This window comes from Bactrocera neohumeralis, chromosome 4 (genome assembly GCF_024586455.1).
Source record: "Bactrocera neohumeralis isolate Rockhampton chromosome 4, APGP_CSIRO_Bneo_wtdbg2-racon-allhic-juicebox.fasta_v2, whole genome shotgun sequence".
In the NCBI taxonomy this organism is placed as follows: Eukaryota; Metazoa; Arthropoda; class Insecta; order Diptera; family Tephritidae; genus Bactrocera; species Bactrocera neohumeralis.
In genome coordinates this window covers 83,256,547-83,283,980 of record NC_065921.1, presented here as the reverse complement: position 1 = coordinate 83,283,980, position 27,434 = coordinate 83,256,547, and the positions used below count along the sequence as shown (strand labels likewise).

Below are 27,434 nucleotides of genomic sequence, written 5' to 3'. Positions count from 1 at the left end.
TCTAAATGTTTTCAATTCAGATTTAGCATGTGCTAGAGAGATCTTCTCTTCTTTTTTAGGCTCTCTAATGCTACCAACTTTTTGAAAAATATAGTCCCATCTCTCTCTCAGAGTCTTCATACCAACATATGTTCAATAAGAAATCAGCTGGTGTTAGAGAAGCCTTCTTTGCATTTTAGAAAATAGTACAGGACCACAGGAGATCACAGGGTTTCACAGTGTGTAACCTTGTTCACAATCAAATCTAATGAGAAGATTAGAATTGGTCGTAAAGTTGATCCAAAATTGCTGAAACTCTATTGGACAGATATTCGCCCTTCATATTAACAAAAAACTACTAAAGTTGAATCACCAAAGCATTTCGAGCTTATCAGAAATTTATTATGGGGACTAATATTAATCTAACCACTTCGCAAGTTTCTCTGAAGGTCTGTCTACAAAGATCGTTCAATTCCAGTCTGGCAAACGCCAGCAATAGCGAAGGAAGTGACAATATGATCCTACCCCGCCTTCATCCATACAGCATTGGTGCCCAACAGAATATTTTCAGCACCGTGTGTGTACTTACAGGGCAGTGTCCAGTCATAACACCTGTAATAGTGGTGATATTGACTATACTAAGAGCATGTAGTTCGGAGAACCGCTTATGTTCACTCTGGAATGGAAGAATCTCACAATCACACGCCAGAACGCAAGAAAGCATACGAAAACAGACTCGCTTCCTACCGGATGAAATCGAGGAATGAGTGCCCTCTATAGCAAGCCATTTCTGGCGATTCGACTGTGACCGGACACCCATACAAGTCCAATATAGAAGTTCGAAGCTATTTTGGAGCGCACAGTCATGGCCAGCCTCCCTGAAGAAAGCGGCACTTCGCAGCACTACAGCTATTGCTGCCTTAGTGGCAGCTACCTCCGCTTGAAAGATGCTACACAGTTCTGGTAGATTGAAACTAGTATTGATGGAGTACTCCCGACATAAGATTCCACCACCTACTCTGCTTAACGAGTATTGAGAAGCAGAAAATATTTTGTCAGACATCTTAACGGTATATGCCTGTCGGTTTATTTATATTCATTACTGTGTGTCTTTATCAGAGCTTCTCTTATATCCAACAATATTATATACGAGTTCTTCTCTACCTTTCCGCGCTTTTACTTCACGACACAGCCGTAATGAGGCACGAAAATTGATGACTTTTGTCGGCAACGCGGCAACTTTCTAATCGTCAATTCAACTCGTAAATTCACACGAAATGCACTCAAAATAATTTTGTTTTCTTTTGTTACAAAATTAAGCCAAACAATTGGAGTGTTTTGTAGCAGTTATGTGTTGCATGGTGTACCTAGAATCGCTACCACAAGTGCCACTTAACCTGGTTCAAAGGCAGAATGCCGCCGCTGTTGTTGTCGTGTCAAGTGCGCAAGCTACTGACATTTATTTTCATGTCAAACAGTGACGAAAAAATTGCTTACGAGTTTTGCTGATAGTGAAGGTAGGGAAGAAGCAGCACTTTGAAAGAATAGGGGTACCCAACTTTCCAAAAAAAAACACAAGAGCTAAAAATCGTAGTGAGTCAAAGTCATTTCTTATCAAGTCAGTGGCAGTTGAATGAAGCTGAGGTATACTACCACCGCTGCCATTTTTTATTATTTTAGGATCTAAGCGCCTCAAAGGTGTCAAAATCAAGCAGAGAGAGAATGAAAGAGAGTCTCAACAGTTTTCGATTATTAACAGTAGCAGACATTAAGTGCAGAAAAAGCATAAAAAACATAGATTTTTAGCGTCCAAAACAATAAGGATCAGTGCTAGAGTCATTGAAAGACCATCAGCGACATACACACATACATTTGTATACAAATTTCAATCACTGAGTCCCCCTTTCATAAAAATCATGTTCAGGCGTCCCTAAATTTGATAACACAACAAGTCACTTGGCATCATGAGCGCCCATGCATTGAACGCCACTTCACTCTAACCTCAAACGGTGAAATTTTCACTGTTGCTGACATTTTAGCCAACACAAATCAACGTGAAAAATGCCGTTATTGCTGCTGTGTGCACTCCAGGGAAATCGAATAACAGCAATAAAGCAGAACAAACACCAAAAATAGAAGAAAAAGGAGTGGGAGGAGAGTGGCAAGAGAAGAGTGGTGGCAAAGAGAGGAGAGAGGCAAAGTGAAGAGTGCAGAACAGAGAGCGGGCTACAAATGTTGCCAATATTCCAATTTTAGTTTGCTTCAGTGACATTTCGATTTTTTTCGAGGATTGTGTACTTGATGGCTAAAATGTTCATTGAATAAAAGGAAGAAAAGAAAGAAAGAAAGGAAAAAATAAAGAAAAAAATGTTGATTTCGGCTGCACCGAAGCTATAATACCATTCACAGTTGCATTTCTTATCTCGATAACCTGTCAAATGCATAATTTTTTCAAACAAGAACTTTGGTTTGATCGGTTCGTTTCTATGACAGTTTCTATGACAGCTTGTTATAGTGGCCCGATTTGAACATAATACGGGAAGATGGTAGCTTGGCTTTGGAAAATGATCTTTAACAAATTTCGTGGAGATATCTTTTCGAATAAAAAAGTTTTCCATACAAGAACTTGGTTTCGAACGATCAGTTTATATGACACCTATATGCTATAGTAGCCGGATCTGAACATTATTCGAGAAAATTTTAACTTGGCCTCTGAAAATAATATAGGCCAAAATTCGTGAAGATATCTTCTCGAACAAAAAAGTTTTTCTAACAAGGACTTGATTTCGAAAGATCAGTTTGTATGACAGCTATATGCTAAAGTGATTCGATTTTAATAATTTTTTCAGAGATTATTTTATTGCCTTAGGCAATAACTTGTGCCAAATTTAACGGGGATATCTCGTCAAATGAAAAAGTTTTCCATATAAGCACTTGAATCCGATCATTCAGTTTGTATAGCAGCTATATGCTATAGTAATCCGAAAACGGTGATTCTTAGCGATGAATAACTCCTTGGAGAGCAAAAAATGTGAGCAAATTTTCAGAGCGATAATTCAGAAACTAGGGGACTCTGAGACGAGTACCATATGTATTAGAGACCTTCCATATTTCCCTCTGGGTGTTGCAAACTTCTTTAAAAACTTAGCGTACATTAAGTTCAGGGTATAAAAAGCAAAAAAAATCTCAAATAAAGCCATTTGCCGACAGCATTCGCATCCACTGTCCGTACACTTCAGTTGCGCTGCGTTGAAAGCCGTTTAACGCAGTTGACTTGCGCTGCCCCCACTTCATACAACAAATGCACACATTTTTGTTGCTATTGTTGCTACTAGTTGTATTTACATAGTTTTTATTGACATTCGCTGACATTTTTTTACACACAAACATACATATTTACATGGATACTTATAGTGAATGCCCCTACAGCAAGCTATTGCCCATTGTGCGCTACTCCACTCTATTCTGTGCTCGTTCAAAGCGTTTGTTTGTTGTTGTAGCTATTATTGTTGCACTTGACATTTGAATTTATCAGAGTTTTTTTTATTTTCAATTTGTGTTGTTGCCACTGTTTGTGTCGTTTGTTGGGTACACAATGCGAACTGTAAGTGTTAGTCACTCAATTGGAGGCACCTTTGAGGCTTTTATAGTGCCTCAGGGAGTTGTCGTGGAGTGGTTTGGGCTAGCAGCATAGAAGTTTTCAATAACAATGGTTAACAAAAAAGGATCTGGTATGATTTTTAAAGAGTTCATAGTTTTTACTTCTGAGAAGCTGTTGTCTATTGTCTATGAAGTGCCTGCAGTACCGTTATTTTGATTACGATTTCCAATTTTGAGCGGCAGCAGTACCTCTTAAACGATTGGTTTCGAAAAAGATGCTCGAATATCGAAAAAACAGCTTTATCTCACACTCCTGAAAACTTGCGGCTAACGCTCTTTAATTGTATGTCACTTTATTTTAGTGTTTTCTAGGCTAAAAAGTCTGGATACTGTAAAATGCTAGATACTTTAAGGTTATTTCCTCCTCATCTTATCGCCAAAAGATAAGAAAATCCAATTTTACCGGTACAAAACTTATGCTCTGTGACATGGTGTCATAATAAACCATACTCCAATGACCAAGGAACTCTATCATCCAACGACTGTCATGGTAGTCGCATCTACGTAAGTGGAACGAGCCCGGATCTCTATTGTAGTCGGATATACATAACCGGAACGAACCTGGATCTCTAACCGGCCAAATGGGTCAACTGGGAAACTAAAAATTAGTTGGAGTACTCTCCCAACAAAGACAACAACCAAAGAGTTTAGGCTTATGTACTGAGATGAAGACTCTTGACCGAGTTGGACTAGTCAATGCGGTTTTCTAAGCAACCGAAGCTCGAAGACTAAGATTGTCCAGCTTTTTAAAGCCCCCAAAGAGAGTAAACTGAATGCTAATTGCTAATTTGGCAGTGCACATGAGTTGGGATGGAGCACTTTAAAGAATTTTAAGCGAAAATTATTGTAACCTCATGGTTTAGACCAAAAAGATAGAAAAAGTAATAATTTCTTAAAATTGCATAACAGTCCTGACCGAGTTTGCGAAGTCAATAAAAGAAACTAAGTAAATGAAGATCGCCCAGAGTTCTAAAGCCATCCAAAGCCAGGAAAATGAATGCGGCCTGCAGATTTCGCAGGAAACAACATATTTATCGAAGCATTTTAAAAAGTTTCAGAAGATTATGATCATAAACTCAGTGGATCAGACCAGACAGAATGAAAAACAGTAATATATATAATATTCTGGAAGTCGGACTTCATGTGGAGAGATCTTTTATTTAAGTTAGAACAACGAACCGGCCGTATCTGCGGTTTTTTTAACAGGCGACGGATCAAAGCTCGAAGTCCATACACATCCAGCGAACTGACATCTGTTTAAATTTATAGTCTCGCTCATTAAATTGTGCTAAAATTCATGGCCTGTCAAGTATTCTACTGCTACAGAACTTACCAAAAATTGTTTTCAATCCAGAAATCAGAGCTCTTGATACAAAACATAATCGGCGGAGAATAATTTTCTTTCCATCAAACTGATTACTTGATTTCCATACAGAAATTATTTCTTCGGCTTTCGAGTTTTGGTATATCCCGAGGTCGGGAGATCTGAAATGAGCACGAGGACCTTCGCTTCTGAACAATTTCTTTCCATCAAACTGACTACTCCATTTCCACACAGAAATTACTTATTCAGCTATCGAATTTTGAAATATGCTGCTCATGAACCTTCGTGCGAAAAAAATTTTCTGTCCGTAAAACTGATTACTTGATATCCATAAAGAAGCCCAAGAAGTAAGCTATCGAGTTTTGGTATACCCGAGGTCGGGAGATCTGAGAACAACTCGTCGATAACGGATCTTACTGTGAGCACATTTTTGGTCCATCATACTCAATAATTCCTTAGTTGGTGTCGAATAGCTCAAAGCAAAACAGCATAATGACGTCATAACCGCTCAGCATATATAATTCTGAGAACTTTGTCAGCGCAACCCTCTCAAACAGCACAGTTTTCTAAAGCGCATGCATTTTTCTACTTAAAAATGTAATTTATTATCATTTAACCCTTGCATGACCATAAAAACTTTGCAATAATAAAGTTAGATTGATGCCACAAAAGCTTGTCGAGTGAATGTCACTGACCTTGCCGACTGGAATTACCGGTTTGCGAAGACAAATCAGCATTGCTAAATAGACATGTTTGCATATTTACAACAAAAAGTAGACAAAACTGACGCTGGGAAACGACTGAAACATAAAAATCATGAATATATTTGATGCTTAATATCCTTGGACTTGGTTAAGTGCGGCGCCACACAGCTGGAGGCGGTCTCGCTGCATATGTGAAGGTGCTTGCGGGTAGTTAGAAACCAAATGGAAGCCACATGTGCGTTTTTAGAGATGTCTATATGGGGATATATAAATGTGAGTATATATGTACTTGAGTATATATGGATTTGAGTATACATATATGTATATATGCTTGTGAGTTCCTGCCAGCGAGTTCATTAAAAACGCAAAAAACTTTAAGTTGAAGTGGCAGTTGACAGACTGTCTCTCGCGCATACGTCCGCTAAACCCACCCCTTCGTCCACACACACTTCAGCTATGCAAAGGACAACTAGCAAGTGCAACTTGATGCCATTGGCGTGGCGACACTGTTGACACTTCAGGCCTTCACTTCAGCAAAACGCTTGCCGACTGTGCGATTGAACTTCCGCATAGAACTCAAGGAAAAATAAACAAAAATAATAAATGAATGAGAAAACAGCATAGAAACATAAATAAAAACGGAGAAAACAAAAGCGAATAGGAAGCATAATAAATAGTTATACCGCCAGCGGTGCATTTATCCTGCGGGCGCTGTCTCGTGTCAAGCACGCTCATTGACTTTGCTTGAACCACATGGCGTGCGCCACAGCGGCAGCAACAGCGTCAGCAACGAGAACACCGCCAGCAATTGGCTAAGTAAGCGACACGCAATGCGGCAAGGAAAACTCGCACGAAATCACGCGACAGGATGGAGTGGGTGTGTTGCTAGCGATCCTTGGAAGTATGCGCACAAGTGGAAACAAACTTTGCACGCGCTACAACCACCGAGTCCCGCACAAACGACCGCAATTATTAACTGGCAAGTAAACAAAGCATCAGATTAATTTCGAAAATTGCGTCAACAATGCGCCAGCGTAACGAAAACAATTTAAAATTCAATACCACAAAAACAATGCGACACCGCCTCGCCAATATTTGTTGTCGTATTGTGTGATACTTTATACTTTTGTACTATACAGGGTGGTGCATAACTTTATTTTTGTATTTTGCATGTCTTTTGAGAGCTAAAACGTTTCACAGAAAGATTTGTTGACTTTATTAACCACCTCTGCTGCCGTGGCTGTCCTAAAGCCCACACGAGATCTTCAGGTAACCTATGAATAGGTTAATTTGGTTTCACTGGCTTTATTTTACTGCCGAGGAGCTCCAAGAGCCTACAGGCGATCTCCAAGCAACCAAAAATAAGGTTAGGTTAGTTTTCACTGATTGGATTTTACGCCGTACATACACCTACAGGTCCTTTGCAAAGCCAGTTGGAGTTCTATTATTAATACAAGCTGAATACAACCGTCATGCAGTCTTTTTAAGATCTTGTGAGTAGAAAACTTACGCTCCCATTCCCTTGCATATGATCTTAGCGATCCTGTATATCCTTAAGGCAATCCTTACCTGATCTGAACTAAAGCTGGATCAGAGAATGAACATTTAGTATAGCTTTTGGTGTAAAGTTCATTCTGGACCAATATTTCCTTAGAAAATTCTAACCAATCTATCGAGTCGATCAATGGTGAGCATTACGAGGTTCAACAACTTTCTTTTTGTAATCAGAAGTCGAAGGTATGAACTCGGTTAGACTTCAATTTCGGCGTAATGTTCTGATGTCAACTGAAAACCTAACAGCTGCGATTAAAAGCAACTTCTTAAGGACTTAGAACATCAAGTCGAGCATTAAGCAAGTCGTTACTAAAACTACTAGCTACTAAAAGAACTAAGTTTTAAACAAAGTTAGGATGAATCACGGAGAAAGATTGTGGAAGAACCGAATATAAACGAATCTTTTCTGGAGGATAGCTAAAAGTGTGACGAAGTTTTTGGAGCGGAATTGAAAAGAAGAAAGAAACGAAGTCACGAAGCAGCACTAAAAGAGACTACCGATCCCACGACAGTCGAGTTTAAGTAATCGGAACGGACCCGGACTTATATTCGGTCAAAGACTGTGAACTTTTACTTACTTCAGGAATGTTTTATGACACTGACTAAGCGGAACAAAGCAAAATTATTTTCCGATCGACCGAACTGAAGAAAAGGAAGAAATTAGCATAAAACAGAACTGAAAAAGATACTCCAATTACAGCAAAGTCTGCATAACCGGAACGATCCCGAATTACTTTCCAATCAAAGACTGTGAACCCGGTCGAAAGAAAAAAGATCACGAAACTATCACCAAACTGAACTGAAAATGAACGATTCCGCCTTGTCCGAATGAACTGAAAAAGAGTAAGAATCTTTCACCTAGCTAAGCTGGAACATAGAGTCTCACTACAGTCACATCTTCATAACCGGAGCGATCTAAAATTACGTTCCGATCGAAGACGATCAACTGGGTCAAACGGAAAAAGATCAGGAAACTATAACCAAGCTAAACTGAAAATGAGACTCTCAAGTCAGTAGCGTCTACATGTTCGGAACGATTCCGACTTGGACGAATGGAAAAAGTGTAAGAACCTTTCACCAAGCTGAACTGAAAATGAGACTCCAATGTATCTGCATACCCGGAACGATCCCGGATTACTTGCCGATGAAAGACTGTCAAAACAACAGAGCAAAACAAAAGAGGAAGAAACTATGTCAGTGGCGTCTGCATAACCGAAATGATCCCGAATTATTTTCCGATCAAAGTCTCTCAACTCAAAAACAACAAAGGACAGTCTGATGAATGGACACCTTCGAATAAATCAAACCCACGAAACATAAAGAAACCGGCATATGGACCACCCTTTGGACACGTAAACAAATCCTTGCGTGTCCTTTTCTGCATGCATCAATGTGGGCGCGTCAATGTGGCGCTCAGCTTGCCATTGCAACCCCGTGAAATTAATGCCTGCAAACACAAACACACGCACACATGACCCCGGAATACTAAATTCTTCCAATAAATGCGGTAAACATTTGTTCTTCGTTTCATTTTATTTTCCTGCCGATTTAATCCCAAGCATGGCATACAAAAGCGGCGCGTTTCATTCACTCACACGCTCAAACATATTTTCATTGTTCGAAAGTTGATTGTTATTAGCGGCGAAATTGGCTTTGCGACGTGGAACTCTGTCTTCTTCTGCCCGCTTGTGGTCCTACTTCTTGCTTTTGGTTTTTAATGAATGTGCGGCATATTATTTTACAACGCTCGCACCCTCTTCCCTCTGCTCGCTGATAATACTATTCAGTATTTAGAAAGTGTACCAGAAGGCCGCAGAGTTGCCTCAATTACCCGTTCTTGCTACGCTTATAGATTCAGTAGGCGCTTGCTCGCTTTCAGTTCTCTCATCGGTCATTCATTGTTTTGCTGTCATAATTTATTCATTCATTTTGCTGTTTCGTTTCAATTGTTTTCATTCTTTATCAATTAATTGCACAATATGCTTGACAAACTTCGTGGGAGACACGCGCGTAATTCTCACTGAATGAGTTTGCACGGCGCTCTCAATATTTGATTGAAACTAGCCCAGCTATTAAGCGGTGACAATGTCAAATTCTACGAAGATACTAAATCCAAGGGAAATCTGCCAAAAAAGGGCCTTAAAATCACCTGGCCAGAGCTTTATTAGGATTATGTCTGATGCTTCGTAGATTGTCTCTGGCTTCTTGTCGAACTAATCTCTCCCGCTTATAAAAAAATTTAAATCTTTCTCTGAAACTCAAAAATTGTTGAAGTCTCTTGAAATCATAGCATTATGTAAGCTTGGTTTTATTATTTAAAGGAACCCTTCTGTTCCCTCAGGAATCAGATAAGACTCAGATCGGTTTCCAGTATTTTCCCGAGTAATAAAAATCTTGCCACAGGTGCTACTTTGGACTGTGTAGGCCACAACGAACAAAGACCAAGCTCTATAAGTCCCGTTCTGCTATATGGTCCAGAGGCATGGATGACGACAACATCTGATGAGTCGACGTCACGAATTTTCGAGAGAAAGGTTCTGCGGAAGATTTATGATACTTCGCGCATTTGCAACGAAATAGACAGCAGTCGCTGGAACGATTAGCTGTCCAAATATAAAACGACATTGAGATAGATCTGAAAGTATTCGACGCGGCTACGCTGGCTAGGTCATGTCGTCCGAATGTATGAAAGCCCTTTAGCTCTGAATGTGTTCGACGTAATAGGTGGAGAAGGAACTGGCTACACTTGGAATCTCCGATTGGCGCCAAACAGCGAAAAGAAAGAACGACTGGTGCGCTTTTATAAACTCGGCTATAACCGTGTAAAAATATGTCTCTAACGTTCTTAATTTCTTTCTCATCTTGTTTGGTAGTACAATCGTTTGTCGGTCGGGGTCGAGCCCACAAGACAGACAGGTATTTAAGCACTTAGTCATTGCATTGGATGCCTGCGCCCTTCTTTCGTTGGCTACCCATGGATCTCGAATGGAAAGAGCTTTTCGCTAGAGCATCACCATCCATGCGTCCGACATGGCATATGTTGGTTTTTATGTGCTAAACTATGTATATCGAAGCCACCGTAGAGCTCAACCAGTTCATGATTCCATCTTCTTCAGTAGTCATCGCTCAGGCGAACGGTTCCAAAGACCTTTCATTAATCGTCCGTGTTTTTACGCCGTGTAATAGAACAAGCATGGTAAGAGACTTAGAGCGCATTTCTTGTCCGTCAAGAAAAGCATCTGCTTCTCAATTGCCTACTGATCCCAAAGTAGCACCTGTTGGCAATAATTATTTCGCCAACTATTTTAGATTTCGTCAAGTCTAAAAAATATTTCATTTGCCATTACATTTAGCCACCACTGTGCATGTTACCGAAATTGAATCAAAACAAAAAGATGCGTAAAGAGCAAAATCCTCTTCATGGTCCTGCCAGAGCAAGCAAAACATCAACACAAAACAGCAGCCAAAGAGAAACAGACAAAAGAGGCATGAGCCACCCCTAGCCGTGTCGTCTAGGAGCGCACTAGATGTACTGCATGTGAGCGACAAGGCGACGAGGAGTTAACGACGAGTCGAGTATGTGTCAAATGTTGTAAGCCCAGCGGCATTAGGGACAACAGGGAAATCGCAAAAACAACAAAAACACTTCCAAAGTGTAGCCAAGATTACTAGAGTTGTCAAACGCCAGAGGCAGTCAGACATTCAGTCGGCGAAGCTCCCAGCTCTTGGCTGTTTTGCGCGTTCGTATTTTGTATTCGTATGTGTGCAGCACGCCAGTCAGCGAGCCACCCTTGAGCAATGCAGAAACAGGCGTCGAAACAACAGCTGCTGCTAAACCAGAAATCGTGACGCGTCGCAAAATTCATTCCGGTACTGCAACAGCGAGCACAACAACAAAAGCAAATGTGGCAACAAGAAAAAAATTGGATCGCAATGAAATGAAATAAAATAAATAGGAAAACAAGAGCTAAACGTGGCGAAGTAGGCGAGTTGTCAAGAGCCAGTGAGCACCCAAGCAGTTATGCTGGTGACGTGTAGCAAGGACATGCGGATATTAGAGGCACAGTGTGCAAAGGTTGGAGAAAATATGCAGTTGGAGGGATAAATGTCATTAATGTCCTTACAAGAATTTTCAATATTAAATTTTGTGCAATCAGAATGAAATTTCACCCATAATTCTATTGTTTTATCAATGGATCCATATCGGTATATGATCTAAGAGTTCTTGATGTCAGAAAAGACCACAGCTACCCCATCAGGACTTTTGGCGCGAGGGTCAACCTATCTAATATAGAATCCAACCAAATGGATTGGAGGCCTACTATAAGTTAGATTAACTTCGATCCAGAGATCGCACTTGGACTACTAAATGCAGTTCTGTGTGAAGCCATAAAAATAGAACTCTGTAATTCGAACTTTAAAGTCAGCAGATCGCCTTGTGGCCTATAAAAATTTGCTCAGGCGTTTAAATTCTATTCCGACGAGTTCGTTGGGATATCTGAAAGTGTAAGTTTGGGTCTGTGTCTCGAAAAGGCGAAACAATCAATCAAGCTGAGATGTTTCCAACTGTCTTGTTCCATACAGCTTCTGCAGATGACGTCCGGTAAGATTCTCAACCTTACGGCACGGACGACGATTGGGCAATAGTCATTTAGAATTCCCACAACTAGGGAGAGACTAGCCTTACTGAGGAAAAATAGCTCACTAGGTCTTTCGATTAATCTTGTGCCAAAAGGATCCTACGACAGCACATAAGCCGATTCTAAACTTAAGTTCCCGCGAAGCCCCGCTATCCAGTAGTAGAACACACGAAGCGTTTCCATTCTACTAATAGCGAAGCTAGGATACCCTTTCTTGCCAGTTTATCAGCTTTACAGTTGCCTGCGCTTCCGTTGTAGCCTGGCACCCATACCAGTCTTATTCGATAGTAACCAAATGCCATCGGCAACGAGGTTAGGTATTCGCTAACCAGCCTTGAACGCACGGTTAGTGAGCTAAAAGACACTATCGCTGCCATGCTATAGAGTGCATAGTCACTTCTTTGAAGGAGACCGCATTCCGGAGCAGTAAATCTACTGCTACGTTAATGACCGCAACCTCGTGCTGAAAAACACTGCAATAGTCAGGCAGTCTGAAAGTGAAGTCGATAGTAGGCCAGTCTTCCATAAAATTTTACTTCTTTCCATCTTCTTTTGGACATTATCGTACTTTTAGTGGCTTTTATAGGTTAGGTTAGGTTAACCTGGTAGGCCAATAAGACACGCATAGACCAGTTTGGACCTTTGTGATACCAAATAGAGCAGTTTGGTTCTTTTCGATACCAGATGGAATTCAGTTGCTAAGTCCAAGAAGAGTGCACATCGTTTAGGGTGCCTGCACTTGACGCGAATTTTAACAGACTCTGATGATTCACTATCGATCATACGGTGGGGACCCCAGACCTTACAACGTAATCTTTCCAATGCGGCACAAGTGCACAAGAGATGCTCTATTGTTTCCCTGGTCCCCTGCTCTTGGCATATCCTGCAGTCTTCTCGTTCTATCAGCTCCATCCTGCTGGCGGGTGTCGCTACCAGACAGTAACCAGTTAGTATTCCCATTATGTTCCTACAGTCCCTTCTATCAAGTGCCAATAGCAATTTTGTGGCTTTTATAAGTACCGTTATATGATATACAGTCATAACAAGTCATTGAATATATGTTCTTGTAGGATCTTTCAATTTTATTATAGTTATTTCTATGACAGACAGACGTCTCACGATTTTTATTGTTTTCATATGCGAAAGCGATTATTAAAAACCGTTATATTTTTTCAATTTTTATTATTTTTTTAGATATTTTTAGTATGCATATAGTATATAATATATATTAAATTATTTTAACAACTTTTTCACCAAGCAAGACCCACTGTGCAGCATAAAATATGCGCCTCAATGTTTCCCTATATACCTATAAGTGCTACCTCTTGCTCACCGCTACGCATTCATACAATAAATGCGAGGATTTGGCATTTTTTCATTCACCTAGAGGCGGCCCGTTAGAGCAGAGGGTGCCATGCCACAATGCATTTTTATGTTGCCGCAAGGATAAACGCAGATTTTTGGGGATGATGACGTGTATACATTTATGAGTAATCAGGCTGCGTGCCGTGTGAAGACATTGTAGATATGATGGACCACAGGTACAGGCATTTCACAATGTTCCATTGCCAATGCGTTTCAATTGTGGCGGATTGCAATGTGCAGCAACAAATTAATTTTCAAATGAAATCACTAAGCCGATCAGCGAAGGCAGACAAAGCAGGCTGGAATATGTGAGAATGGCTGTGCTTTGCTATGAGAATGTGTGTGCCTTAGTATGAGTGTGTGTTCTCATATGTGTGTATGTGTCTTTTATATTTATGTATGTGTCTGCATTTGCCTATGCTAGTGTGTAGGCGCTGCTGTGGCACATTGTATTCCACTTTTATTGTGCCACTTACTTTATTGTCACTGCGCGCTGCATCATTTATGCCATCTCTTTGATTAATATTTGCAATATTCAAGCGTGACCACAAAACTGGTCATCAATTGAAGTGTGTTGCAAAGCCACAAATGGCAACTGTTTATTTATCGCCGCACACGCCTTGCCGCAAGCGTCTCTCCACTACCAAACTAGCGCTGCCTTGCTCAACTTCTTCCTCATCTTCTTGCTTCTATGCGCCTGAGCGATTGCCAGAGTGTATAGTTCAAGCATTTCTAGCTCGTAAAATGATTGTGGCATTCATGAGCCAATAACCGCAACGGATGGCATCGAATTCTGCAATTCATCGCTTTTCTCCTTTCACCATGCCGCGCTGCTATTCTTTGCAAAGAGGCAAAGAGTTCTCCGCATTGTCCGTGAACGCTTGCGTTTTTATGGCTTGTTTGCTTGTAGCTGCCACAAGCATAGAATTCTACAATTTTTTATTATTATTGATTAAATAATAAAGTGTGTGAAAGTGTGCGAAATGCGTGCCAGTGTTATAGTGTTGCCATACAACTCCACTTAAGTGTGTACCTTCCGTTTCTCCTACATTCCATTCTGCGCTTGCACCGCCCCTCCCTACTGTCGCCAGATACACGAAATGTATCATTCATGATGTCATCTGGTGTCCATGCGCAAGTATCGCCAGCTACACGCCGGTGCCACCAATTCACCAATTGATTATGAGTCATAATTTTTGCGTAGCGCGAATGCTTTCTCAGCTGCCTTGTGAAAATTCTCATCTACAAATGTCACTACTCATACTCATACATACCTTTGCCCACTCAAGCAAATTCAATTGAAGTGTCTTTTTTGTATGCCCACAAGTCGGAAGTGACCTCTCGACAAAATATCAGCTTTTGTGCTGTCATTTGAAGCTGCCCACTACTTTAATTCAACTAAATACAGGGTGTCAGAACACGGTAAGTTAGAACTGAAAAGGTTTTGAGACTAATTCCTAAACAGGGGTTAGTATGTGAGCAACAAATATGATCTCTTATGGCCGCTACCACCAACGGTCACAGCGATCCTTCAAGTTGGGTCGCCTGAAAACTGTGGCAGTGAGGCAGCAACACCTCCACTGGAACAAAAGCAGATTGCTGCGGTTGTAGTATAACTGCCAAACCAGCTCGACAGAACTTCGTCGCTCTCCTGGGCAGGTGACCAAGCGTTCCAACTCTGACAACAAGGGAGGATCACGGAAGAAGTCAAGTAAGGAGGGGTTGCACTCAAAAGCGCAATACAAGGCGGCAGTTGGGATATGTAACGGACTCAAGGGCAAGTTCAAAAAAGGAAGAAGAGGTAAAATCGGTTGCGGGCCAGAAAAGAGATGAAGAATGACTGGACACATTTCGCAACTCGTAACGGGTGCAATGCTTCGTGTCCATCGTTTGCGAATAGCAATGACGAGCATATTGCTGGAAAGAGGCAGCGTTCGAGGGAGAGCGACCCGAGGCGCCTTTTGGAAAAGAAGAAGTGCAGAGGCGTATTCGAGAAGTTAGACGTCAAGCATGCGGACGACAAACCCAGAACGTCCGAGAAAGCGCCGGCAGCCAATGAGTTTGCCAAACGACATTTGATCGTCGCGCTAATGGACTGCAGTAACCCGCTAGAAGAGACGTCACAGGAGCTGTGGAAAATAGGGATATGAAGCTATTGGAAGCCCTATTCTCAAGAATAGACGCTAAACCAAACGCACCCATAACGTTATTTGATGGAGCAAAAGCCTTAGAAGAGTGACAATTATTACTGCAACGACAGAATTCGGACGTACCGACTAATGACTGGAAGGTATTAAGCGCAAAGACTACCCAACGCTAACTTGGGTAAGGTAAGCGGTCAAAAAGCTTCCAAACCTATGGAAAGATTCAAAACTAAAGGTGGTGGTCCGCCGAAATATTCCAACGATGCTCAAGGCGGAAAGTGCGCTTCAGCTACTACAACGACAGAATCCAGACGTGCCGACCAGCGACTGGAAGGTGTTAAACATGCTGAAATCAGTAAATGAGTATGAAGGCCAAAGCTACACTTTCAGATTAATAAGACGGTAAAGGTTATTTTGTACGCGAGGTCGGGAAGATGACGTGGGGCGTTTAAAGCGTGTTACCTTGCTTTTAGAAGCGCCTCCCCGCCGACGGTGGCAAAAACACTTTGGAGAAAGATGAAGTGGAAAACACATGAGGTGGAGAAAGAACACACTCAGCATTCTGATTGTCCAAAATCGAGGTCTGCGGGTATTTAAGGTGAACCTCCACAAAAGTAAGTGCGCCTCTGCCAAGCTTCTTCTCAACTTAGAGAAAGGCAGCTCCATATGACGTGGCTGGCGTTTGTCCTATGGGCTTTGTCTCAAGACTTGAAAGAACATCATCTTGACAGGCTTTGTTGAGGCGGCATTACGAGCTGAGATTTCGGATATAAACTAGAATGGATAGATTTTTTTAAAACCGCATATGCGAGAATGCTCCACGGATCATTCTGAACAACTTTGTCTAAGAGACTATGGGTCTAAAATCACTTTGGAGGCAGCGATTTTTAAGGTGAAGTATAAAAAATCCCTATAATCGGTTGTATGGGCGATATGTTATATATATAGTAGTTATCCGATCTGTCTGATTTCGAGAAATGATCAGCAGAATAGGCAGCTATGCCTAAATTTCATTCGAATATCTCAAAAACTGACGAACAAATATTTATGACCCTAAAAAGCTTCTTGGTTTGGAGTGCTTCGGGCATAAAATATAGGTACTCGTCTTATCACTTCGTAACGTGGAAAGCACCATAGAAGAGGAGAAACTGGATAGAGGTCGCCAGAGTAGTTTTTTTGTATAAAGATCTCTCAGAATCTGCAAAAATTTCTTAATAAAAAACTTCTCGGCGCAGATCCGAGTATAATGTATATTTGAGAACATCTTCCACGAAACATTGGAACATTTCAGAAACATCCTACTATATCCTCTATATATGTATGTATACATATATAGTATGTATTTCTGCATATCAAATTTTAATTGCTTTTTAATGCCTTCGATCGATTGCTACCTTTATCACCAGCTCGTTTATTACCCTCATAAAATATGCAAATATAAAAGATGAGTTAGCGAAGTCTACTTTTAGGCGCCCGCACCTTATATACTTTGTCGCTAATTGCCTAACCGAATATCGATTGCTCCAATAACATACTTTTTCTAGAAATAAATGCCCCGCCATTTACGTGCTTCAACTTTTTATGATTTCGATGTAATTAAGCCGCCAACGCGTTATTGAAGGCACGAAATGGGAGCAAGGAAGTAAGGCGGTGGGCGCCAAAATGTGTCACGCAAAGAAAAATAAACTAAAGACAACAACACAAACACAAGAAATGGAAAACTAATAACTACGCAGTAACAAAACTATCAAAGGAGACATAAAATTTTTGGCAAAACCTACGACAACACGAAAGATAAACAAAGAATGCACGCAAACATGTGTAGGTGTGTGTCTCAACAACAATAAAAACAAATGTCTATGGCATACAGTTAATAGAACTGTCAAAAAACAATGCTTGCGAAGGCACAATGAAGGCTTGCAGGCGCTGGCGGTCAGCCTGGACGTTGTCTATATGCTATGGCGTCGTCTAAATGACGCACCCGCACACACGCAGTCCTGTAATAAATGCTTTTTTTCCTGTAAATGTGTCAGCACCCGATTGCTGTCGGTCTTGCCTGCGAAACGTTGGCGCGACCACGTGACAGTAGCTTAATGACAAATGTCGCTGGCGTACATTTTGCTGTTATTATTGCTGGAAGTGGTACTTTCTCTATGGAAATTGTTTTTGTTGTTGTTATTATTATTTCTGTTGTTGTTTTTTGTTCCCGTTATCGTTACTAACTTTCATACATTTCCTATTTCAACTTCCTTATTGACCTGATGGCATTCAGCGATTTCAATGGCGCTGCGGAAAATAAAATTTATTGCCTTTCTGGCTCCACAATGCAGAGTTAAATGCGCGAGTAGTGAATAAAAAACAACAGCAATAACCCACTACATAACCTCGGCTGCACCGAATGGTATTATACCCTACACAGTTGCATTTCTTATAGCGTAAAAGCGAGTAAAAAGGCTATTATCTTGGTTTTGATCGTTCGATTTGTATGGCAGCTATATGCTATAGTAGCCCGATCGGAACAAATTTTTCGGAGATTTTTTTGTTGTCTTGGATAATCACTCATACCAAATTTAGGGAAGATATTTGGTTAAATAAAGAAGTTATCCATACAAGGACTTGATTTTTATAGGTCAGTTTGTATGACAGCTATATGCTATAGTAGCCCGATTTTAACAATTTGTTCGGAGATAATGATGTTGCTTTCGGCAATCACTCGCGGAAAATTTCGTGACGAAATCTCGTCACATAAAAAAGTTTTGCATATAAGGACTAAATTTTGGTCGATAAGTTTATATGGCAGCTATAAGCTATAATAGTTCGATCTGAACAATTTTTTCGGAGATTAGGGTGTTGTCTTAGATAATCACTCATACTAAATTTCGAGAAGATATCTCGTCAATTACAAAAGTTTCCCATACAAGGACTTGCTTTTGATCGGCCAACTTGTATGACAGCTATATGCTATAGGGAACCGATTTGAACAATTTCTTCGGAGATAATGGTGTTGACTTTGGTAATTACTCATGGAAAATTTCGTGAAGATATGTTGTTAAATTTAAAAGTTTTCCATATAAGGACTAAATTTTGGTCGATCAGTTTATATGACAGCTATATGCTTTAGATACCCGATCGGAACAATTGTTTCGGAAAGCGTAGCGCTGGCTTAGGTAACAATACATACCGTATTTCGTAAAGATATCTTGTCAAATAAAAAAGTTTTCCATACAAGGACTTGATTTTTATTGGTCAGTTTATATGGCAACTATATGCTATAATGATCCAATTTTCGATAATCCGACATATGATGAGCTAGCTTGGGAGGAAAAGACATGTGCAAAATTCCAGATAAATATCTCAAAAACTGAAGGAATAGTTTGCTTATGCATATACAACCAGAGAGGACGGAGGTACGAAGAAAGCCAAATCGGCTATATGTATATACTGAACAGGGTCTCTGATGCCTCCTTCTGTCTTTTACGAACTTTATGGCAAACTTAATCCAGCCTGTTAAGGGTATAACAATATTGCGAGTAGAAACCGATAAAAGTTAAGCTTTTTATGAAGACAAAGGACGCGCTGAGTGAAATTAAACATTTGTGCGAGAGTGTGTGTGTGTTTAGAAGCTTATATATTATAAGTTTTAGTTGTATATATGTATGTATGCATATCTATGTGTGTGTACATATGTACGCGTGTCTATGCGTGTGATGACGCATCTATTTTTGGCTTCATCAGTGGGTGTGTACTACGCCCACATTTCTTTATCTATACATATGTATGTATATAATGTATATACATATGTATGAGTCTTCCTATCGCACTTCTCCATAAAATTGTATTATTCAATTTGTTCTTGCTTCTAAGCTTGTCTGCGCTTATTTTGTTTGAGTTTATTTTGTTTTGTTTGCTTCTGCCATTCGCTCGACGATGACTCATTGTGCCGACGCTGCCAAAAATTACACGCATCGCCGTTAGAGTAACAGTAACAACCACCAAACGCGCTGCTGGCAAGTGCCAGGAATATGCGTGTGTCTGTCGCACTTTGCTGGCGCTAATCCGCCGCTGCTTAGCTGATTTCAAAGCAAAACGCGCGCCCCGAATGCTGTTAGGGGGAGCTGCTGCCTTCCCTTCCTTCCTTTAACAATATTTTCTATTTTTGAAATCTGCTAGACTTTTGACATTTGTTGTTTTTGCAAGCACTAGATTTGAGAATAAAAATAATAAGGTTTTCAATATGCTTTTCTATACCCACTGAACATCGCCTCAGCCTTATCAAGCATGGATCCTGTCAGCCGCTCTTTCGCTTTTATTTGATTTGCGCGCATAATGATATTTCCTGCTATATTTGCCAACCCTTGTGCGAAAAAATTATGCAAAAATAGGAACAGCAACAACAAAACAACAACACTCAAGAAAAATGACAACATTATAGAAAACAACAACAACAAAAGCAGTAAACATATCACAATAGTAGTTCATATAAAGCAACTAACGAAGCCACTTTACCAGCAACTTACGGCCACATTCCCATTTGAGTCATAGTTGGCAACGCTAGACACGCTTGCACTACACAAATACGAGTGGCTGTTGTCAGTGTCATTCTTTCACTACACAAATACGTGTAGCTGCTGTCAGTTAAGGTATTTGCAATAAGGATTCTCCGCGCATATCCCTGCTCATACATTTTCCATATTCATAAAGCTTTGAAGGGCAGAGCTGCTGACGTGCTTGTTACTGCTGCTTTGTTGTTATTGTTGCGTTTTACTATTGTTACATATACATATACGCAGTGTGTCCTTGTTGCCACACTTTCTTACATACACATGCCAACATACAGTTATTTGCTTGCGGTTGTCGTGCTGCTTGGCAGCAACTCCGCAACTTGGCGCCAATTTAATGACACTCAATGTCGCGTGTTATAAAACGATGAGCAGCGCCGATATTCGCGTGAAATGGCGTAATGGAGAAGGATAATAAAAGCGCATAAACAAACACAGGCACACATATACATGCGGAGGCAGTTACATACCTATACTGGCACATACATACATATACGCCTGAGGCGTAGAGGCGCAAGGACAAGTTCGCTCGGTTGTGAAATTCCTTGGCATGTCGTCGGAGAGTAGGGGCGCAAATACAGCACGGAAGTATAATTTCAAATCAAATAAATATTATTGCGCTCATGAATATGCATGATTGTTAGCCAAGCGTTTATGGAGCGGAGTTTTTTGGTGTTATTTGTGAGGAAAAATACATAATTAAAATATTTATGAAACCAATTGAGAGTCAAGTTTTCGATTGAATGTTGATGCTATTGCAAACTATATAGACGAAAATAATTTGAATATCGAAAAAACATTTCATGCTGCTTCAACTATAAGAGTCAGGCAGTTATTATTATTTCGTTCATTAGTAACATGCAAATGCAATTCTCAACAGGCTTATACAAAATCCCACATATATGAAGAAGAAATTAATTTTCAAGCGACTTGTCGGAATCATCACAAATGATTCATCCTCTTTCGGTTATATACAGTTAGAATATTCAAAAAATATTTTTTTTTTATTTTCTTAATGTATATATTATTTAAGAATACAGACACACAAATTTCATATATTCCGGTAATATTTTCGAAATTACACAAAAATTTAAACAAAATTTCAGAGATATATCTGTTCCGATCAATATTTTCATTTTTGAGATATAGTTTTCACTTTTGACACGCTGAAAATTTGTCAAACGATTTTACTAAAAAATCTAAGTTTTAATAATACATTTAAAGCAAAACAAAAGGCAGAACTCTCTGCAAAGGTTGTCCTTTGACTTTATGAAGTTAAGCTTAAAATATACTACGGCATTTTTATTTGGTGGAAGGCGCTGAAAAAGACCACACTTACGAAGAAATTGGAAACGGGCTGCTTTAATCGGTATTTGTGGTACAATAAAAACCACACCAGCTATGGCATTGAATGTCTTGCTGCATATAGCACCAGTGAACATAGCGGTAAAGTGTGTGGTCGCGCAAGCCAACCTCAAACTTAGAGAATCTGAGCACGTAGAAAACTGCCAGGCTGGGTACTCTGGAATATTCGCACACTTTGATTTCATTCCAAAAAAATTGGACTACCGGTTGCCGAAGCTAGCGCTCTGCAAACATACCTTCGATAGAGGCATGGCCAATGAATTTAAAGGCTTGTGACTTAAAATTCAAAAAAACAAATAGTTTAAAAAAAAAGCTTTCATCAGAGCTTTTATTATTTTGGGTAATTAGAAAAAATCCTAGCAACAGATGTAACAAAAAATAATTAAAAGAATAAGTCCCTAAAATTAAATAAGTTTGTGAAAGCTCCAACACCAAAGCTTTCAATATTTTTGGTAAAATTTTAAATTGTAATCATAAGATATTAGTAATATGTTTTACAAGCAACATGTGTGATAAAAAATAATTAAGAAAATTAATTAATAAGAAAAATCGTAAAAGCTTTTAACAATTTTGGAAAGCTTTTAAGTTTCAATTAACAGAAATAAGTAAAAATTATTAAAAGAAACAGTCTTTAGGTTAATAAAAATATTCGTGAAAACTCAATCTCCAAAGCTTTCATCATTTTGAACAACTTTTAGTAACCAAAAAATTTTTATGATCTGTAACACTTTTCTATAATCTTCTATTCATTAAAATTTCATGACAATTTTTATAGTTTTGGAAAGCTTTTCACATAAAAATGTTATCATGAAATTATTATACTGTTTGTTTAGTCAAAATGCATTGAAATTTGATCAGAGTGATCAAAGTAAAAAAAAAAGATTTAATAATTAAGATTGCCTAAGATTATCATGGCTTTTTATTCTCTCTAATTAATTAAAGACTCATCAAAGCTTTCATCGTTTTTCAAAGCTTTCGATATAAAAAAAGTTTTAATATCTAGTATATCTATATCTATCGATCTATGTATATAGTTTATATACCAAATCTACAAAGCTTTTATCACTTTGAAAAGCTTTTAGTAATGAAAAAATTGTTATAATCTGTAACGATTTTCTATTAGCTTCCATTCATTTCCACAATTTTTAAAACTTTGGAAAGCTTTTGCTATGAAAATGTTGTTATGAAATATTTGAACTATTTTTTTTTCAGTCAAAACTCATTCAAATGTGATGAAAGCTCACATAGTTTTAAAAAGCTTTTAATAATTCAGACTTGTTATGATGTCCAATGCTTTTGTGTTCTCTTTAATTAATTAAAGATTCCTCGGAGCTTTCAAAGCTCTAGAAAACTTTTAATAATAAACAAGTTTTTAATTAAAGTGTAGTCTATTTATATCTACATATGTATCTATCTTTCTAGTTTGTTTACCTACATCTTAGAAAAAACTTATTTTCACTAAATGCGTTTTCATTTTCATTTTAACGTACCAGTTTGGTCCCAAACTACCCGCTAATTTCGGTAAACACATCCGCACATCGAAAACATAATTTGTCGCATTTGTTATGAATCAAATATTTATGTACAAATATTAGTCTAAGCTTGTGCTGAGACGACTTCTTATTACCATGAGTATTGCTTTTCTATTTCTACCTTTCACTTATTTATTTATTATTTGTGACATCAGCTTGGGCCACAGACCTTTGTTGTTATTGCTTTTTTGTTGTTTTTTTCTGGTAATTCCATTTAGCATGCTTTTTGTGTCATACATTTCGTTCTACCCACACGTTGTTGTGAGCCACCGAACTTAAGTCGCCACCAAAGTCAATGCTGATGCATGCCACAAGGCAGGCGGTGGCGGCGGCAGAGTGACGCCAGTGTTCACAAATATGAGCAAAACAATAGCGAACAAATGTTACAAAAAGGCAGTCATAAAAGCGAACACACACATGTAAGTATATGTTTTCAGAAGAGTACATAAAAACCGGTGGTAGACGCGGCAGCGACTGCTGCAGCGCCCATTTCGCTAAAGAGATCAGTCAGCGGCAAAAGGCGACGCGCAAAACGGAATAAACTTAAATAAGAGTATACAAAAAATGGCAAATTGCTGAAACCCCAAACCAACCGAATGGAGGTGGAACAAATTTAACAGCTTACAAGACAACAACAACAACAATAACAGGAGCAGCGCTGGAGTTTTGAAAAGCACAAAGTCAAGAAACGTGCTGGCAGCGCTGAAGCTCATTCAGTTAACCGTGCAAAATTCCACATGTTCGCTGTACTTATGTTTGTATGTGTGTGTGTGTGCATAGATGTATGTTTGTGTGTGTTGTCTTCAGTTACGCTCTTGTTTTCATTACCAAAATTTCGTACGTCTGCCTGAATGTCAATATGCCGGCACCAAACAGCAAGTATGTACATATGTATGTGTGTGTTGTTGTTGTTGTTTTAGACAAGTCGCACAACTTTTTCGAAATTTTAGTTGCCTCTGCCGTTCTTTTTTGTGTTTTTTTCGGGGCTTCTTTATTTTAACATTGTTATCGCAGACGATTTTAGCATGCGAATTCGGTTTCTGCAAGTGTTGAATTTAAACGAGTTCGAATTGTTGATTATTCGCAACTTGATAGCAGAGTTTGTACAAAAGTGTATAGCGGTATTCATTATAAGGTATAAAGAAACGATCTGTGCAAATTTCGTGAAGATATCCTATGAAATGGAAAAATTTTCCATACCAAGACTTGAGTTTATTCGGTCAGTTCTTACGACGGCTATATTTTGAATTGTTTAAATATCTGCGGTTCCAACAAAAGGCGGTTCCTTGAGACAAAGTTGTTTTAGATCGATATCTCTAGTTAGCCTATTTAAAAACAGACAGATGGACAGACACACGAATATGGCCGAGTCGACCCAGCTCATCACACTGGTTAGTTACACATATGCTTTATAGGGTCTTCGACATTTTGTTCTGGATGTTACAAACTTTGCGGCAAACTCAAAATACCCTGTTCAGCCTATAAAAAAAAGTTAATTAAACCCACTTGTTTTCGAGAACCCTAGACAAAAGTTATTATAATGCCTTTTATTTTGCTAAGAAAGCCATTTTTTGTTTGCAATAAAACCTTCTTACGGAACAGTTGTTTTCGAACTGAGACCTCGAAACAGGCCATTTTTTCCGCAAAATTTTTCCAAAAAAAATCAAAATTCAATCCATAATGGAAACCCCAAAACCGTATTGCACCAGCTAGAATACGTTAAGAAATTTCAAAGACCAACGAGCCTCAGAACATAGAAACAAAATGAAGAAGATGAAGACAAGCATACAGCGTGTTCTACGCTAGATATAACGGGTTTTTCAATAAGGGCGCTACAAAAGTAGACGACGTTATATTTTTTCCCGCTCTTTTGACATTTCTCTTCAGTAAGGTTCCCCGTTTTATCGTGGAAAGATATATGATCCAACAACGAGTCGAAATTATTAAAATTTGCTACCGAAATTCGAAGTCAGTGACCTCAACTTTAAGAGCGCTACGTTCAATTTATAAACAAAGAAGTGCCCGTAGTGTCGAGAATATTGCTGCCGCTAGCGCATGAATTGAGGAAGACCCAAATCAATCTCTCCCACGTGGTTCTCAAGCATTGGCCTACATCCTTTCAAGCTCAATTGACGCAAGAACTGAAGCCGCTTGACCACCAGAATCGTCGTATGTTCATGAATGGGGCTGAGCAACAACTTGAAAATAATCCAGATTTTGATCGAAAAATTATGTTCAGCGATGAGGCTCATTTCTGACTGAATGGCTTCGTCAATAAGCAAAATATGCTCTATTGGTCAGGCAACTATACGTATTCCATGAGTCACCATTGCATCCCAAAAAAATTATGGTTTGTTGCGGTTTATGGGCCGTTATTGGGCCGTAGTTTCTGTTAAACTAACCTTACAAAATGTTCAAGTAGACGTCCAAAATCCAGAATGTACTCATTTTCGTTTTTCGGTATTATAAAATGATTTTTCGGTATTTTTTAGTTTATGGCGGCCAATGAAATTTAGGTTCCCATAGCAGAAAATTCCGCTCATTAAAAAATTTAAACAAAAACCGATCCGGAATTACCGAATCAGAATGTTTGCCAGTTAAAAAGCTTTGATAAAGCTTTGACGGTTTTTCTCAGCTGAAATGAAGTGCGTAATATTATATGATATCAAATCTATAGACTATAGACTTAGTGCAGAAAGAAGCTTCTGAAAATTATTGAGAAAGAAAGAAATTCATCATGTATTGAAACGCTTCGGAAACGAAAGCTAAAATAACAAACATTAAGGGAAAAGTATTTTACAGGCGATCTGAGTCGGGAAAAGGAAGGAGAAGGGCTCGGTTGAATTTTTAAGGCTTAAGTATGGTTTATCTTGATTTCCGGCAAAACTATGAGTCCTTTGCAAAAAAGTTATACGGCAATGTTGTGAGTAATGAAAAGGTCTATAACTTTTGTTCACAGACTTTTTTTATATAACCTAAAAATTAATGTGAAAAACTCACATAACCACGATCAATGAAAAAAAAATGGATCAGTTTTGAAGAAATCTAGCGAATTTTGGTCATGCTATTAAGCAAAGCTGAAGAGAGTAGAAAAGTAAAAAGGACCACAACTTACATTGAAAATTAATAGAACTCTACCGAAAAGGACGCCAAAAAGTATGTATAACCAAGTATAAAATATTGGAAAAGTTATACAACATAGCTTTAGTAAATACTCTTCTGAAATAACCTGTAGCCAAGAAAGATACATGTACACATATTCAGTGAAAGATCTATTAAACCGCACCTCTATTAAGCGGACATTACCACGAACCGTGCACATTGGCCAGTGCCAACATATTTTGAAATTTATTAAGGACAATCTATTAATCGGACAACTCTATTAGCCGGACAGAACGGCTGGTCCCACCAGTGTCCGCTTAAGGGTTATTTCACTGTATACACATCAACATACAAGTACATATGTATATATAACACATGTATCGCAACAGTATTAGCCTCATTTGGCAACTCAAACGAATCAAATTTATTCCATGAAATCATAATTATAAAAGCGCCCCAAATACAAAATCAATAGCTCACCGCCAATATGGATTTCGCACAGTGCGGATGGTACCGTAATTACAGGATAATTTCAATTTTCCACGCTATGTAATCGCTACGACATTTTCATTGCGTCTGAGGCACATCAAAGGGTGAGTTACTTACTTGGCGTCTTACACAAAGGCCGAGGGAACTTCTTAAGAAAACTCGAAGGCAACACAAACTTTTCTATGGCTTTGTTCACTTTCATATATTTCTCCCTTTTCCTTAGGGGCATTAGAGAGAGCGCTTGTCACGTGCATACATGCGCCCTTCAACAATTGCGCTGCGTAACGAGTTTTGCTTCACTTGCCGAAAAACGGAGTATATCCCTTGTTAGTCCGCACAGAAAAAAAAACAACTACGCAATATTTCCGGCTTTCCGCTTATATGTGTGTAAAAATTATATCCCTCAATTCTTTTCGTCGTCTTTTATTACATTTTATTTACACAATGCGGTCCTTGTTGCTCGTCAGACGGCCGAGGCTTTATTTACGCTGGTTTTGGTTGCCGAACTTTTTGATTATGTTGTCTTGTTTACATGTACTCCAACTCACCGTTGGAGCGACTGTCGGCTGTCAACTTGCCGGCACGTCTGGCAAGCGGTGTTTCACCCGAACCGCGTCCCAAACTCCGCATCTACGCCCCAAAAGTGTGTCTGCCATGGCGCTGTGTTGCGTCTGCGACATTTTGCCGCACATCCTTTGGGAATACCTGTGTTTTTACGCCCCCGCAATTGTGTGACGACACGCTACATACGAACGGAGAGAGAGTCGAGGTTTTAGAACTTTACCTGCCTCTGCAAGCGCATCATATTTACGAGTATATATCTATATACAGTCGGTGGGCATAATCATATATACATATACCATATACATAACCACATACTTATGTAGCTATGTATGTACTTGGCGAGGTTAACAACACTTGCTGCACTTACATGCTGTTACCGTTAATTTACCGAGTCTGCGAACACCTGTATGCCCTTGGCGCAGCATAAGCGCTCTAATATGGTCTCTTTACACG

General features: G+C 39.3%; 1 protein-coding gene and 1 pseudogene across 5 annotated transcripts in view; one reads left to right on the top strand and one right to left on the bottom strand.

Moving 5' to 3' along the window:
• LOC126755142 (protein unzipped) overlaps nucleotides 1-27,434 on the bottom strand; it is a 114,467-nt gene that overhangs the window by 80,435 nt on the left and 6,598 nt on the right. The gene's annotated exons all lie outside the window — the stretch shown is intronic.
• On the top strand, nucleotides 14,715-15,465 carry LOC126755872 (uncharacterized; annotated as a pseudogene).